Here is an 18150-nt window from a genome sequence, read left to right on the forward strand (position 1 = left end):
CAGGTGAGAATCAAATTTACCTTCGTTGAAAAGGGTGGCTCTTGGTGTATTTTAAAGAATTACTTCGTTTCCAAGCTAGCTGGTAGTTGGTCAAGACTTGAGCCTGTTTTTGTCTTTAACAAGTTTTTCCTAGACTCTTTCGTTTACAAAAATCTGAACCAACCAACTATTCGTGCAGTGCTTCAACGAACACCCTACAAATAACCCAGAAACTTAAGTGGAAAAAAGAACAACATGCTTGGAAGTTGGAGAGAAATAGAACAAAAGCTTTAAAAATTAGTGAAAGAAAGAGAAGGGGAAAAAAGAGAAAAGAAAAAGAAAACATCTGAAGATTTTCACATTATATTTTTCTCGCTAAGAATGATCATATGAGTGGAGGTAATTTGTGATTTTCATTTCTTAACCTTGGGAAGATGAACCATTGGGTTTCACAAACAAAAGTTGATTCTCTCATTTCTCTTTTTCCTCTTCCCGCTCGCATGTCAAAACTGCTAAACACTTTTTCTTTTTCTTTTTTTTTTTTAGAAAATGTTTACCGACACGTTATTAGAATTAATTCATTTTTAGAATGAAAACAAAAAGGTGCATTTGCTCTCAAGAAAACTTCAGAAGCAAAGTATTGTACTTGAGGGTGACGCTTTCATTTGCTACTGAAGAAGATTTACTTGAGGGTGGCGCTTTCATATGGGGTGTGTTTGTATTTTGAAAAATTGTTACGTTTTGCGTGGACACATTTTTCAATCATTTTTTTACCTCACATATATTAAATTGCTATAACATTTTTTTTATAAAAAGTTCAAAAAAATACAATCCAAACTAAACCTTATTAGTACTTTGGGGAACTCTACGAGTGATATCAAAGCTATGATGAAGTATTCTACTTCAGTCGCGATTGCACGGGTGGATAAAAGGGCAAATAAATTTTCTTTTTCATAAATGAGGGATTTTGAATTTAAAATTTTTTATTTATAATTCATTCACCTTATCATTCAACTCAACTCTTTCCCAAAAGAGTAAATACAGTTGCTCACGATCTTGTAAAAAAGCCTAGTTTTTAACAAGTGAGACGGAGTTGGATGGCTGATCCACCTTACTTTGTAAGTTACCCCAGGCAGGCTGATTTTCAGTCTAGTCATTGATAATATTTCTTGTTTTCTCAAAAAAGAAAGAAAAAAAAAAAAAAAGATGAGTGCTAAAGATGGTGACCATCAGGTGCCAAGTTAGCAAGACACTTGTACCCCAAAAAAAGAAAAAGTAAATAACAATGAAGAAGGATCTGCCGACACTTTTAACATTTGGCAGTCCAAAAATTTAGTCAAAATCCATCAATCAATTAGAACGATCACTGCATTGGTTAAAGCCTCAGCTGGGTTCAGCTGATTGCTTTGTCAACTTATTTCGACCTGTAGAGCGAAGCTATGCAGAAGTAACATGTACCTTTATGTACAAAAACCTCAATGCAATAGGATTTTCATCTTTTATTTGGTCATTTGCGTTAGCAAAATAAACAAAACCTCGGAAAAATTAGGTCGAAATGGCCCAAATGGCATACACTCCATAAGTACTTCAAAGTTAGGAATCTGTCTTCATGCATTGGAAACTATTCAATCATTGTTTTACGATTTCAGGTGAAGAAAAATTCTTGTCGGCGCATTTTGTGCTGGCTAAACTTGTTCTGTTAACTTCTATCTTCCTTCTTCGGAGAGAATTCTATTGATGACTCAAATACTCGAGATACAAGTGGAGCCAACCTTAATTTGTATTGCAGGCAATATATTTCTATCAGCAGCATCTATATCCATCATATTATTAGTTGATTTTTTAACAGTGTTCTACGGTGTTTGACTTCTCCGGAGACACCACAAAACTTAATCAAAGCATCTTAAAGTTGGATGATGGCCTAGCAATTGTCCCAAAAAATCTACGGTTTAGATTCAACCAATAATACAAATTTTGAAAATATATGGTCATGGTCACGACACGTAATTCTGATCTAACTGACATGTACAACCCCACGTGAACAGTATAGTTGGTTATAACATGACTGTTACTAAGGCGTACAAATAGAAATAATCGTTAGTGGTGGCACATGCCCCCGCTACCCCCAAATAATCCTACTATTATCCAAGTAATTTTCAGAATTTTTTAGTTGTGCCCTATTATGCTCCATGCAATTATGAGAAATTTTCAATTATGCTGCTATTATGTTGTTTAGAAGTAAACGTAAATATAATTACTTTTATAACTCAATGAAAATGAAATGTTACACAATTCAAAACAATGGCTTCCTACATCAATAAAATGAATTTTGTTAATTTTTTCAACAAAAATAAAAATATAGAGTGGTTGTGATGCTTAGTTAAAATAAAGTAAGTCTAATTTTTTTCTAATAAAATGGAGGTGACTTTCTTAATAAAACAAGAAATTTTATGTTCTTACGTGATTTCATGTGATACCACTCATTAAATGAAGATTTTTATTTCGGTACGAAACAATTATTTTGCAAGCCTAATAATTACTCCAACGTCAATCAAAGAGTTTCACATGAACATACAAGGAACCCACTAAATAGATATGTCAATATTGTTGGTACGTACTGCTTTAAGTAAAGATAATGAAAAAATTTTGATAAGTATTAATTTTTGCCCCCACTAACGATTATTTCTGCCTCTGCTACTGATTGAAATGCCACCAACTTACAAGTTCTGGCTCTCGTATTCTTTGAAGTTATCAGCATCCATAAGAAAAGATTTCTGATGGGACTTACAGGGCACAGCCCACCATGTTGTGCAACACAAAATCAAAACAATCTCCACGTGATCCATTAATCCAAGAATTAGGTGTGCGATGACAAATTAATTTACTGCAATTCAACGTTCTACTTCTTTTTTCCCCCCACGGGGTGGGGGGGGGGGGGGGGGGTTGCTCAAATAAGATTCTATGCTATTACGGGTTGAAATCTTTAATAATAAACTGCTATAATTCATTCATCTGTACAAGCAAAATTTATTATCTTCTGTTAGGTATCAATGAGTTCATGATCAAGAGTGTTGAAAGCAGTTTTATGTTAATCTTACTAAGAAGGGATGAACCTATGTGAGGCACGTTTACAGTTGCCGATGATTTTAATTGGTTGAGCAGTGCCATACCGACCATTTTTCCTAATGAATTACTGCAGGTGACTACTTACCACAATCATAAATTTTGTGACACACCAACGCTACTTCTCCCTTCATTCCTTTTGATTCATTTGGAGTTTTACTCTCCTCTGCAAATTTGGTTGGTTTGGGAGGTAGGAATAGGAAGCTTTGTTAGCTTACCAATAAAATTAGGCACAGGCCTGAGATAAGAACTACTTACTTCTTCCTTGCTTAAAACAAGTTTGGCATATACAACACAGCAATGCTACAGTAATACACAAATAAAAAATAAACTCAAAAACACTAAAAACAATCTCATCTACAGTAAAAGTTTTTCACTTACGTTGTTATAGTAAAATATTTTAAAAACACCCCAAAAACAACTAATTCAAACGGAACCATAGTTTTTGAAGCTTTTGAGCATTAAGTGGCATCCGCTTTACACTTTATAGTCTTTTAAGTGTATACCAATAACTAAACTAATCAGAAAAAACATATAACCATCAAGGGGAAAAAAAGACTGATTTTTTTTTTTTGTTGGTTCCTTCCTTCAAGAAAGAAGAACTTTTCCACCCCCTCATGATGGGGAACAAATTATCTTTCATTTCATGGGGCTTTTTTTGGGTCAAAAGTACATTTTCTGAGTTCAAGTTCGTTTGACTTCTTCTTCTTCTTTTCTTCTCTCTTTCCCCCTAAAAGTTAAATATCAGCCAAGATTGGTGGTAGGATTTTTATTGCATTAGATATTGAAAGTTATCAAATTTTTGGGGCTGAAATTTACAAAAAAAAAAAAGAAGGAAAATTTTTTTGGGGCTGAGCTGAAATTCGACTTCTTTGTTCATATTTCTGACTAACAATTTGTTTTCCAACTAGTCAGCGATTTCTAAAATGAGGTATTTTTTAAGTTTAAGCAGAACAGGCTCATCTGGGGACAGGCCTTCAAACTTAAACTTGGCCCACTTTGATACCTTTTTATTGGTCCACAAAGGCCCGCAATAGAGTCAAAAATCCATTTGTGGCATTCTTTTGAATCTTTGAGTTCCTCTTTGCAAATTGATTTCCAATTGCACTCCATTAAGAAGATATCTAGACAATGAAGCTCAGAAATTATATGAGTGCATAAGCGTGTCTCTAATAATCATAGTCGCGATCGTTTAAGAGTCTTTGTTAGAAATGATTGAAATGTGCGTAAGACGTGTTCATCAAAACCTAACTTACCTAGGGCTCTGTTTGGATTGTAAATTATTTGAGATATTTTTACTGTAGTACTTTTTGTGATGTAATGTATGTGAGATAAAAAGGTAATTGGAAAAATAAAAAAAGGTGTGTTGAAAATTGTAATGGTGATGTAAGCAAATAAATTTTGACAAATAATCCTCTATCCAAACAAACCCTAGTTTAACTAGATGACCGCATAATCGCTAATTCGATTTTCAATCTTTCTTTTTATCCCCTTCTTCTTTACAAGTGTTGAAGTATTCTTTTTTTTTTTTGTCAAAAGTGTTGAAGTATTCTCTCGAGCCAAAAGCATATAGTATAAAATGTCTGAATACAGTTGTATTGTCAACATTTCATGTGTCCTTGAAATAAACTTCGAGTCGAGAAGGTAAATTGATCATTTGAAGTATATTTACGTTTTAAAACACCACTTAAATTAAATGTTAAAGTAAAAAGTCATCTCATCTTTCTGCGCCCAACAAGAAACGCTTACCTGGGAAAAATAAAAATTTTCTAACAGAGTTGACAAGAAAACTATAAGTTGTCCATCAGCCACTTCTCTAGAGTCAAAGATAATTCCCAACACTTATCTATAAAGATATTCGGCCTCTTTCTCTAAGTCCGAAGTCCTATTTATATCCGCCACATAATTTGTAGATGAACATGCTGTTCTATTGCCGAGAAACTGAACCCCAAAAAAAACAAAAAAAAAAAAAATCAGAAACATATGCTGGGAATATTTGGTTTATCTGGTTATCTTCCACCTCTGAAAGGTCCCTGCAATATCCTGAGCTCCATCATTCACATCCAACCAAGTGCACGTATGATACAACGATACAAGATGCTAGTGCTGATAAACGGCTTGACAGAAAATTGGCATTCTTTTTCAACTCGAAGGAATCTGATTTCGTCAGCCAGAGTACTTTTCCCTCAACTTTGCATTTGCGCCTACCTATTCATAAAGCTCTTCCTGTCGGAAAGAAAGAATCTTGTTGGGTTCAACATCTCAAAATAGGAGCAGCTTATCAATATCAGCCCATCATCTTTCTCAGGATATGTATATATAATTTGCTTCAGTGCCAATGTGCCATGTGGTCAGGGATTTATGTGGATTTGGTAGAGTCTCTTCTATTGGACAATTGACATTGGATTCTCCGTATAATAACTCAACAAGAACTCACCAAAAAGAAAGAGATATCTTGAATATTGACTATCCATTAATTTGCCACAACGAGATGAAATGAGAGTTAGTCTAAAGATTATGGTGGTCCTCAAATCTGGAAACGAATAGAATGTTTTAATAAAGATGCCGAATTCAGTTTTTACGTAAAGCTAGTTGAAAACAAAATTCTGACTTGCAACAAAGGTAGATTGGTCAACTCGCTTTAGTCTTTGCCCAAAAAAAATGCGTTAATAGTCAAATACAAACTGCGGAGCAACATTAGACGTTGAGCCTTTAAACATTAGAAGGTGAGAGAAGAAAAAAGAGGATTGGATAATCGAACTAAGAACATTAATGTATGAATTTTTTTTTTTTTTAAGCAATCGTTTCTTTATTTTACATATATCAAATGGCAACAGTACAATTTTTTTTTTTTTTTTACAAAAACTTCGGAAAATAGACGGATTTTAAGATTAATCAACTAATGTTCCTTATAGCTAATTAATCTGGGTCATTCAGACAAGAAAAGGTTTTGTACTCTCAAAAGCCTTCCTTTTGTTGTTCAAATTTAGTGGGCATGCAAATCAAAAAGGCAATTAACTACATGGGAATTAGAAGAACACCTTTGAAGCAGTGCAATGAAAAAAAAAATTCTACGGTACCTTCTCAAGTTTAAAAAAAGGAGTGACATGTCGGATTAAGGTGAAGAACTTGCCAAATTGGCAAGAAAAGCTGAAGAAAAACAGAAAAGCTGGCAAGGGTGTCCGCAGCTGTGACATGGAAGATTGGAGTAGAACCCAAGATAGAGATAGATGGTGCAGCAGGCAATGATTCACTTGACATAATTTTGACGACAGTTGGGGTTCTTCAAAGTTGAAACCTGAAAACAGAATGCTCAAATTCCTAAGAAGGAAGGACAATTAGCTGTTTCTTTTCTTTTCTGGCTTCTAAAGTGGTTTGTGTCTCCGAGGAGGGCCATTAGCTGTTTCCATTTTTCTAAACGAGGAATTGAGTGGGTTCCACCGGTTGCACGGCCTTCACCTTCTTTCCCGCCGGCTCGCCGCTCGCAAGTCGCAATTTCCATTGCATTTTTTGGTGTGCCAATTATCTTCTGACTTCTGAAGTTCAATTTTATTGATTGGATAATATCTCTTTCGCTACAAATTGTTTGTCACATTTCGAGATTCAACATTTTAAAAATATTGGTTTGACGGTGATATTGATGAGTTTATTTTTAAAATTACTTTCAAAAAATTAAATTTTAAATTTGAATTTAATATGAAATATATATAAAGAGGAGGATAACAATGCAAAAAAAAAAGTGATCAAAAGCAATTTTGATTTTAGTAAGATAACAAATATTTTTGGAACAATACTTTCATCATCCTAAATTGTAATTCACTTTCCAATTAAATACTAGTATGGTTAACTTTTACCTTCTTTGAAATGCCCGTATTTAATGTAAGTTGTTACTTAGTATAACCAAATTTATTTAATGAAGGTTGTTATTGAATGATGCAACTTTCCATCAATATTATTGCTGCAATTAATGTAAGCTAATTAGTCATACTCCATTTCACGTAAGGATATTAGTAAATTAACCAACTTTTCTTAAATTATGTGAAAATAAAAATCATATTATCAAAATAAGACGAAGAGAGTATAAATGAAAATTGCCAGATTTTTGTTTGAGATATGGTGACCAGGAGATTTATCAATTAAAGGAATGAGATACAAATAAGGAAGCATGGAGGAAATTTAATTTATGTTTTTAGTGATGCAAGAGTAAGCTCTGGAATGAGCTTATATTTATTTTTCTTTTTTAAAAAGAGATGGAATCATTTGTTTGACTAAAATGGGCTTCTTGAAAACTTTTAATTAGTTGTGACACTTTAACCAAAATCATAAGAGGGTTATATATAAGTTTTTAAATTATAAAGGAATTATATGGTGAAGTACTAAACTATAAGGGATAAAAGGTAATTTAGCCAATGTAGTTCATTCCCATGCAAATCAAAAAAGGATTGTGATTCTATTGATTGTTCGATTAGAGATAAACTTGAATAAAATGAGTAGATTTATCAGCGTATCAACTTGAATATATTGTCCAACACGTAATCAATGTAGGCCACCTACAAGAAACTAGAGCTTTGCAGATGCAATATGAGGCAAGGTTTCCACATTCGTGAACGAATAGCATAAATTTTCAATTTTTTTCCCTTAAGGATGATTTATGAATGTTGTGTGTATTTTATCAATTTCGATATATGAAAAAAAAGTGTTACTTGTCTTCCATCATGTATTAAAGCAGTCAGCAAATTGACAAATCAGCATGTCATCTATTAAGTTTGTTTTACTTCTAATTTAGCCAATTTAACTACACCCCTTAAACATGGAGTTCAAATTTTCATTATCTAAGTCTAAAAAACTTGATCAGGGTTCATTTTTATATCTATAGAAGATTCATTTGTAAAAAAAACTATTTTCTTTCCCTTCTCTCTATAACTCTTCCATTAAGATCTTTTTCATCTCTCTCATTGGAGAGAGACCAAATCTGGTCTTTCCCCGTGGAAAAAAGTACTTTTTATAGTTTTTAGTTTCTTTTATTCAAATAAAAAATCTCATAAGGTTTCCTAATGAGAGATTCTTCTCTCCTAAGATCTCCTAGTGAGAGTTTCTTCTCTCTTAGATTGTTCTAGTGAGAGTTTTATTTTCTTATGGGTTTTTTCTTGTGAGAATCTTTTAGGTTTCTATCTTTGTAAATTTGAGATTTTGTAGATCTAGAATCTAGTTTCTCAGATCTGCAATTTCTCTATTATTGTCATATTTAAATTTCTCTTTGAACTTGAATTAGTTTTAAATAGATCTGATTGTTAGCAGACATGCACCGATATATTGGACTATAGTGATACATTCGGATGAAAAATATATCGGATTTGTATTATTTTTTTAGATTTGTTATATTTATTGATTTCAGATTTATACGTATTTGTGTCATATTTATTTGATGTATTTTCTACAATTAATGCAGATTTGTTTGAATAAAATGATCTTTTCTATCAAAAAAATCTGAAAAACTTGATCGATTAAATTGTTTCTTAATGAAGAACCAGATTAAATAATGGAATTTGTTTTAAAACATACAATTTTCTAAACTTTTTATTCAGGTACCATTTGGATTGAGGGAATGAGATGGAAAGGAAAGGAGAGGAATTTGAGAGATTTAATTTTTATTGTTTGGATTGAGTTTTGAGAAGGGTAAGAAAAGGATGGGGAGGAAAATGATATAATTGTTTTATTGAGTTATGGTTTCTTTTCCTTTCATATTTAATCCAAATAAGATTGATAAAAACTAATTTTTCTCTATTTTCCTTTCATGTCTTTTACACTGGTATTCTTTCCTTTCCTCTCCCTTCCTTTCTTTCAATCCAAATGAGGCCTCAAATTATATAGGGGTCACATTCACTCAAAACTCCAAGATTACTTAAATAAACATGACATTACGTTATTGATTTTAAGTTAGCTAGATGGATGATTTCACCTTCGCACATAGAATTTGACTAGCAATTTCCAAAATATATGTCCTTTTCTGGCTATATTCTAATTCTTTTTGTTTCCCCCATGCTTGAATATAAAACACCTCTAATAATTTGACACGACTGCTCCTTGCCAATTTTACAAATCCCTCCTCCATAAGCGTTAAAACATGTTCGTCTTAATCTCCATTACCTCAGTTTTTTGCATGACCTCACACGCTTTTCCTCTCATCCCATGATCCATTATGTGTAATCAGCTGTAATTAACCAAAAGGGACCTAAACAATTATGTGAAATAAGTTCAGATTTATAGCTCTACGATGATAATAAGCAAGTAGCTTATTAGCTTGATTACTTTGTTTAAGTGGATGGACTAAGCGAATTTGGACAAACTACTTTTTCGTCAGCACCAGCACAGTTCTCTATCGTCTCATCCTCGAGTCAAATGCAAAATTAGTGGCCTATCTTATCCTAAGGATGAGAAAGAATTTGCCCAAAAAACAAAATTGATAAGACATAAAATTCAAGGCCCACCAATGTTTGTTTCCTGGGTTTGTTATTTACTCTTTTTGAGATTTGAATGCACACGTTTGGTAATGGAAGAAGGACAACAATTGGGCAACACTTTATCAAAAAATGGAAAAATGAATTGGACCAACAGTCCTAATATAGTAAATATTTTGCTAGCAGCCTGGCTGGTTAGCACTCTGCTATTTCAGGGAGAATTTTAAAACAAGGTACTCCAAAAAAAAGGGGAAAAAATAATAGGACGTTTGATTTGTGATCTTTTCTTATGTAATTTGGAGCAAGCAAAAGAATTTGTAATCTATCCTTAATTCTTCAAAAAAAAAAAAAAGAAAAAAAGAAGAGGAATACAGACAAGAATGAGGAACCGGAAGACGGATATTTATGCAAGAGGGTGGTGGGCCTAAGAAATATTACTTTTCATGGAAATACTTGTACTAGTTCAAAACTGCAATAAAGAAATAATGAACATGTACTCAAAAAATCTGACTTTCTGGGGCCATAATGAACTGCAATAGAGTTATTGATCTATTGGTACTTATTTTCAAGAATATGGGACGCCGCGGGCGCTAATGTTGGTCTCCATGCCAGCCTGTTGAAAACAATAGATTAAAGTATTTGAGGATGAAGATGAATAAATGTTCAATATTAGTATAGTACTTTTTTTTCTTTTATACTCTTCCAATTACTATAATGTATGATGGCCCCTGTGATGAAAGTCAACCATAATTGGCTAAGATGTAGGTGCAAATGCAATGAATGTACACACTACTACTGATAGTGCGTACACTATTATGATTGAATGGGCAACATATAAATAAATTTTAAATTTTAAATTTAAATTCAAATGAATTATCATGCATCAACAGCGATAATGTACACAATAAAGATTAATCCATTAAATTATAAAAATTTTGAAGTCCAATGGAAATTAAAGCAATGGATACTGTCTTTTCTGATCAAGACATAAAAAAAAATCTTAAAAACAAAAGATCAATCGTGATTCCAACTCACTTTTTTTTGATGATTCAAACTCATAACCTCTCAATCAATCAATCGTAAAGTTTAAGCGTTTTACCGACTAGATAGCACTTCATCGTCAAAACTTACAACACACCTTGGTTAACCATTCTATAGCGTCCTATGACAGCTCTAGGAAAGCAAGTGTATTAATTGTGTTCCATGAATTCAAGAATCGCTAACCGCTTTAACTTGAAACTCTACTTTTCAAGATAATTTGCCTTTTTTCCAAAAACATCTATTAGCTACCAGCCTGTTAACACCACCATTATCTGGGAAGGTGTCATTTCATCTTGGGTAAATTATTAGTTGTTAAAGAGGCTTTCGCCTAGGTAAACTCTGTCCATTTCTGTCACAATCAAATACTTTGTAATTAACGGTGACTGTAATTTACAAGAATGTCATCATGTTGCATGATGAAATGAGTTGTCTAACGAGGTACTGGGACCATTATCCGTGGAAAAATAGCTTAGGCTCGAGAGTTGCTGTACTCGGTAAAAACTACAGGACAACAACTTTTGATCATCTGCTGGATGCAAATGAATTATCCCACTAGAAAATGGAATCAGTTTGTCCAAAACAAATGGTAATAAATAAATAAAACGTAGATATGCAGGAATCAGAGGGTTTTTCTTCAGTTCAGCTATGGCCTGCTTGAAAGTCTTGAAATCAACATTTTAGAAATTTTTGAAAGAATCCTTGAGTTTTTAGCCTTGTTAGACTCTTTGAACAAAACCCTTAAATGAAAAAAGAAGAAGAAGAAGAATTGACTTTCAAAGGATCTTCAAGTTATGCTAACGAACGGAATCTAATGTGAACAAATATTAGGAACGCCAGATGTCTTAAGGATTCCTTCTTGTTGAAAATAAAAACAATGAGTCCTAACTCCTAAGTTCTTTTATGTTGGACAGAATTTTCTTCAGCACTGGCATTAAATTATACACCTAAGATGCAATCCACAATTCCTGAAAATACTTTCGTGGAGTTCTAAAGATTTCTGTTATTTCTTAATATCTTAAAGTGTTAAAATTCCAAGCCAAAACTGATTTTTTTTTTTTTTGAAACATGTTTGAAACAAATCTCGTATGGTTTCTTGTTTATGAATGTCTCTACATATCTGAGATGCAATCCAAATGGGCCCTTATGTATTTGGAGAAGATCTCCATAGCAAAGTTAAAAATCACGTTAGTTTTTAAGAAGCCTTCTTAGTATAACGTACACATCAAGGTACATTCTTAGTCTATAAACTAGGAATGAAATTTTTATTTTTAGTTCTTTCATAATTGAGCATTGAACCAAATAATTTCTTTTATGCAAACTCACACATATTTCATAGGCCATTACATTTAATTTATGTAGATATGAGCATTGTATGATCATCGTGCAGCATTCTTCTCGATAGTGTGTTTGGATAAGATGTGATATATATGAAATAAAAAAGTGATTGAAAAATGTATTTATGATGCGAACACATAAATTTGTGTAAATAATTTGCTATCCAAATACAGATTTCTTACTGAGAAAATATTTAACAATTTGACCCACATTATTTAAACGAGACAGGAAATGTATGACAATTCTTTTTGTCATAATTATTTCACAAAAGCCAATTTAAATTTGTTATTAAATTCACGCATGCTTAGTAAATCTTATTGGCCTCTTCTTTGAAAAAGTGAAAGCCCTAAAATAAAAACGTTAGATAAGTCGAAGACTTTGAAGTTTTTCAAACACGTTTTACATAAATTTTATGTTAAAATAAACTCTAATTAAGCATTAGCAAAGCAGAAATGATTTTCCAATGAAACCTCATATTCCATTTCATCCTCTTTTATGTTTTATGATCCATGGGGAGGGGATTGTTAGAGGATAAAAGCGAAGTCCAAAACCTCTTTATCTAGTTAGTGTAATAGAAAAATTAAAGAAATACATTGAATAGACAAAAAAAAGGACAATAAATATAAATGCGAATATTTAATGTACCTGTTAGCAAATCCTTGTCGCATAAATATTTTTAATTATGAGAACACACAATTTAATCTTATACAAAAGAAATAAAAATTAAAAGTTTTGGGTTACTTTATCTGAATTCTTTTGTCTAGTCTATCACCTTATTCATTTATATGTATGAGAATGATATTGGACATTCGATAAAAGGGAATTTAAGTGTTGGTTTTTAAAAATGTCTTATTAGTATTCCTTAGAAAAACCCATGTACGAATCATACTCCATCTTTCTTCTAGTTGGAACTCAATTGAAAAGATTTAGAAAAATCTTTCCTTCCCTCATTTAGTGGATAGAAATAAGTCTCGGCTGAAATATTCAGTGGGGGGAAAACAAAAATCTCTCTTCTTAATAAGTATCTACTAGGAAAATTACATCAATTCAATCATGTTGCATTAAACCTATTAAAATTTATTCTCTCTCACTATGAGAGCCCTTTTCTCTCTACTCTAGAGAGAGAACTCTCCCCCCTGTGGGAGTCGTGCTTCGTTAACAACTTTTCAAAAAATTCCGCATCTCAAAATAACAGATCTTCTTCATCGAATCGTCTTTCCTTTTTTGGCATCCTTTCCATTTTGGTCACTTCGATTAAATCTATCATTCTTCTGTAGCATTAGTCCTTCCTTTTCAGTTGATAGCCATATAATTCATTAGTCTGTTCGCCGGTGGTTTTCTTCACTTTCGCCGTGGAGATTTCCTCTTTACATTTGGTCTTTGTGTCTTCTGTTTGTCTGGTGTTTTTTCAGGTTCTCAGCTCGATCGATCTAGGGGAATAGCTGTGTGGTCTAGGAGGCGAGGCTTGGAAGGGTGGAAAACGGTGACGGTTTCTGGAGCTGAGCTGGCTCTGCAACAATCTGGAATTGGTGGCAGGGTGGACTGTGGAATCTTCGAAGATGGAGCACATTGAAGAGGTAATGAGGAAATTTACTTTATCTGAGAATTAGAGGGAGGGAGTTTTCTTGGGAAATGAGGATTTGGAAAAAGGCGTGAAGGAGTGCAGATTGAGTCTGATAGGGAGAGTTTGGGGGGAAAAAACTGCTAATATATCTGGCATGAGGAGTTTTGCTACTAATGTGTGGCCTCAGTTGAAAAACATAAAAATTACTGAGATTAAGGTAAATATGTTTCAGTTTGTTTTTGAGTCCAGGAAGGATATTGACATAGTGCTTAGCAAAAGACCTTGGATCTACGATGGCCAGCCTTTGGTTTTACTGGAATGGCAGGTGGATTTAGAGGAAAAGGAGAAGGAGTTTAGTAGGACTTTAGTGTGGGTCCAAATCTGGAATCTACCACTTCACTGGGTAACCAAGGAAGCTGGGCGTAAAATAGGTGGAATATTTGCAGGAGTAAGGGAGGTCATTGTTCCTCAGGGAGGGGGTAAGGAAGGCAAACACCTTAAAATTTTAGCTGATATAAACCTTAAGGAGCCTCTGCCTAGAGGTACTATGGTAAAAAGTAATGGAGGAACTAGATGGATTGAATTTAAGTATGAAAAATGCCCTGATTTTTGCTTCTGTTGTGGCTTGATTGGGCATAATGAGCGAATTTGTAATAGGAAAGAGGTTAAAGTGGATAGGGAGAACCAGTATGGCAACTGGCTTCGAGCCAGTTTTCCTAGGAGTCCAAGGAGGAAAGGCAGGAATGAGGGGGATCAGGGATCATCAGGGAATGAGAGGTATAGAGATCAGAGTTCAGAGTTCAGATGGGGAAACAGGGGGTCTGCTGTATCCTTTGCTCACCTATACTAAAGAATTTCATAGGGGACAGGGGAATCCAGATTTTAAACCCAACGAGAAGGAGAATTGGGGAACAACAGTTAGGGGGGGCCAAGGAGACGAGTGGAGTGGGGGGCAGCAGGGAGAGGGGAATGGTAAGGTTGTGGTAGGAGGGCAAAGGGGTGTGCATGGAGGGCAGGTTCCTGAGGTGGTAAAGGAGGTGGCGGAAGTAGTTACGGGAGGGGACTCGCTGATACTCAAGGCAGAGGATGAAGGGAGTGTAGAGGGGGGAGGGAATGGTAAGGACAAGAAGTGGGTTGATAGTGAGAACAACCACTGTGTGCACGAGGGTGGGAGTGTGAAGGTGGGGGATAAGGTTGGGAGGGAAGATCAGAAGGAAGGCCAGGATTATAAAGCTAGCAAAGGGAAGCATAGGGTCAGCAAGACCTGGAAAAGGCTGGTGCAAGAGGTGAGTAAAAGGAAGCCTCTGTCTGAGATTGCAGTTGTACAGAATGACACGAAGATAGGGAAGAGAAGACAGGGAATAGGTGGGGGTGAGCTGGACAGGAATCAGAGGGAGGATGAGGGTAAGAAGAAAGCCAGGCTGGATGCAGGGATTGAGGATGAGGTGATGCTGACTGAGGTGGTGGAGTCCTCCCTTAATGGGGCTCCCACCCCTCAATGAGAGTTCTGGTGTGGAACTGTCGAGATGTGGGGAGCCCCTTGACAGTTCCCCAACTTAAGGAACTGGTACATGTCCACTCTCCATCTCTGATATTCTTATCAGAGACAAAAAAGAAAAAGACCTTTATAAATAGTGTTAAGCAATGGGTAAGGTTTGATGAGCTGTTTGTAGTAGACCCTGTGGGGATTGCAGGTGGTTTAGCTGTAATATGGAAGAGGGATATTCAGGTGAAAAGTATTCTGTTTACTAGTTTTACTATAGAATTACTTATAGGGGATCAGGGAGGTGGTAGGGATTGGTGGTGTGTGTGTGCCTACACCAGTTCAGATGATAGGATTAGGGAGCAGCAATGGAGGGTGCTAGAGAGGAGAACGCATATTTGGGGTGATTGCTGGGCATTAATGGGAGACTTGAATGACATCACATCTAATGGGGAGAAGTGGGGGGGTAGAATCAGGCCTGCCAGCAGTTTTGACTGTTTCACTGGTTTCATTAATAGGACTGGTCTGATAGATATTGGTTTTGAGGGAGTGCCGTGGACCTGGTGTAATAATAGGGACAATGAAGGATTGATTAAGGAAAGGATTGATAGAGTGATGGGTACTAAGCAGTGGTGTGGAAACTTTGAAAAGGCTAAAGTTACTCATACTGAAACTGAAGCCTCTGATCATTGTGCCTTGGTCCTAGATTTGACTCCTGTAGACGTACCAAGGAAGAAGAGATTTGTCTTTGATAAGAGGTGGATTATGCAGGAGGGGGTTGGGGAGGTGATCAAGGAGGCATGGGGGAAGGAGCAGCAGGGGTCTAGGTTGTATAGAATGAAGAACAAAATTAAGCAAGTTCGTATGAATCTTCTGCATTGGAGCAAACAACTTAATCTGAACTCAAAGAAGCAGATAGAGCAGATCAAAAAGGAAATTAAAGAGGTAAGGGAAAGTCAGGACAGAGAGGATAGAACAAAGCTTATAGGACTAAAGAGGAAGCTGGTGGAGGCTTACAAGAGAGAGGAGGTGTATTGGAGTCAGAAGGCAAGAGTCAAATGGCTCCAAGAGGGTGACAAAAACACTAGCTTTTTCCATGCTAGTGTTATGAGTAGGAGGAAGCAGAATAGGATTAATGGGCTGAAAAGGAGAAGTGGGGAGTGGTGTAGGAATGAGGAGGAGGTGAGGGAGGAAATAGTGGACTATTTCCAGCAGTTATTCACTTCTGATGATCCAACTGACTTCAGTGCTATTTTGGAGGAGATTCCACAGTCTATAACTGCAGAAATGAACAGAAAGTTGACAAGGCCAGTCTCGGACCAAGAAATCAGTCATGCTGTTAATTCCATGCATCCAAGTAAGTCTCCTGGTCCAGATGGTATGCCCCCTATCTTTTTTCAAAAATTTTGGCATGTTGTCAAAAGTGATGTTATTAGCGCAGTTCAAAGCTTTTTTCATTCTGGTCATATCCTAAAGTCTATCAATGAGACTTTGATTACCCTTATCCCTAAAATTGATTCACCTAATCTGATTACTGAGTTTAGACCTATCAGTTTGTGTAATGTCACTTACAAGATTATCTCAAAAGTTCTTGTCAATAGATTTAAAACTGTGCTAGACTGCTGCATTAGCTCCTCTCAGTCTGCCTTTGTGCCTAACAGGCAGATTCTGGATAATGTAATAGTGGCACATGAGAGTATTCATTTCTTAAATAATAGGAGAACTGGCAAAGATGGTTATATGGCTGTCAAGCTTGATATGTCTAAGGCTTATGATAGGGTTGAGTGGGTGTTTTTGGATAAGATGATGCAAAAAATGGGGTTCTGTCCAGTTTGGATTCAGTGGATTTTGGAATGCATTACTAGTGTCACGTATTCTGTGAATGTTAATGGGGAAAAAAAGGGGTTTATCAAGCCTGCTAGAGGCTTAAGGCAGGGGGATCCTCTATCCCCCTACCTTTTTCTGATATGTGCAGAAGGATTTTCTGCTCTGCTCAGAAAGGCTAATAGACAAGGCAAGATGTCTGGAATGAAGATTGCTAATGAAGCTCCTAGCTTGTCTCACCTTTTCTTTGCAGATGATTCACTAATTTTCTGCAGAGCTAAGGCTGGGGAGGCTGTGCAGCTTATGCAGGTGCTGGAAGAGTATGGGCGAGCTTCTGGTCAGCTGATCAACAAAGACAAATCCTCCATCTTTTTTAGCAAGAATGTCAAAGGAAGGAGGAAGGAGGAGGTGCTTAGGGAGCTGGAAGGCATGAGGGAGGTTCATCAGAGCAAGTATCTTGGGCTTCCTATGGTTATAGGAAGATCCAAGAGACAAGTATTCGAGTTCATTAGACAGAAAGCAGTTAAAAGACTGGGGGGATGGAAGGAAAAACTTCTCAGTCAAGCAGGCAAGGAGACTCTATTGAAGTCTGTCATTTTAGCTCTTCCTGCATATGTGATGTCTTGTTGTAGATTGCCAAAGGCATTGTGCCAGAATGTGTGTTCTGAAATGGCTAAATTCTGGTGGGGACAGATAAAGGATGAGAAGAAAATTCACTGGATAAAATGGAGTAGAATGACAGATTTAAAAGCTGAAGGGGGCCTGGGATTTAGAGATTTGCAGGATTTCAACTTAGCATTATTGGGGAAACAGCTATGGAGAATTTTGATGCAGCCTAATTTGCTGATGAGTAGAGTTTTGAAAGCAAGGTACTTTGGTAGGAAATCTATATGGGATATACATCCAAAAGGCTCAGATTCTTGGTGCTGGAAGAGCCTATTGAGTGCCAGGGAAGTGTTAGAGGCAGGACTTAGGAGGAGGGTGGGAGATGGGGAATCTATTAAAATCTGGGAAGATAGGTGGATACCAGGGGTAGAGGATGGGAAGATAAGATCTCAGAGGAAGGTTGATAGTAAGATCCAGAGGGTGAGTGAATTGATCAGGGATGGCCAGTGGGATAGGGAGCTGTTGAGGCTGGAATTTGAGGAGCAGGACTGGTTGCAAATACTTAGGATACCACTGAGCTTGGGGAAGGTAATGGATAGGTTCTATTGGGCAGGAGCAAGTTCTGGTGTGTATTCTGTAAAGACGGGCTATAAACTGATCAAGGACTTGAAGAGGAAACAGTGTCAGCATGGAGGCCCTTCTGAACCAAGTAGTAGTAGGATGTTCAAGTCTCAAAA

The sequence above is a fragment of the Coffea arabica genome, unplaced genomic scaffold (assembly GCF_036785885.1).
Source record: "Coffea arabica cultivar ET-39 unplaced genomic scaffold, Coffea Arabica ET-39 HiFi ptg000200l, whole genome shotgun sequence".
In the NCBI taxonomy this organism is placed as follows: domain Eukaryota; kingdom Viridiplantae; phylum Streptophyta; class Magnoliopsida; order Gentianales; family Rubiaceae; genus Coffea; species Coffea arabica.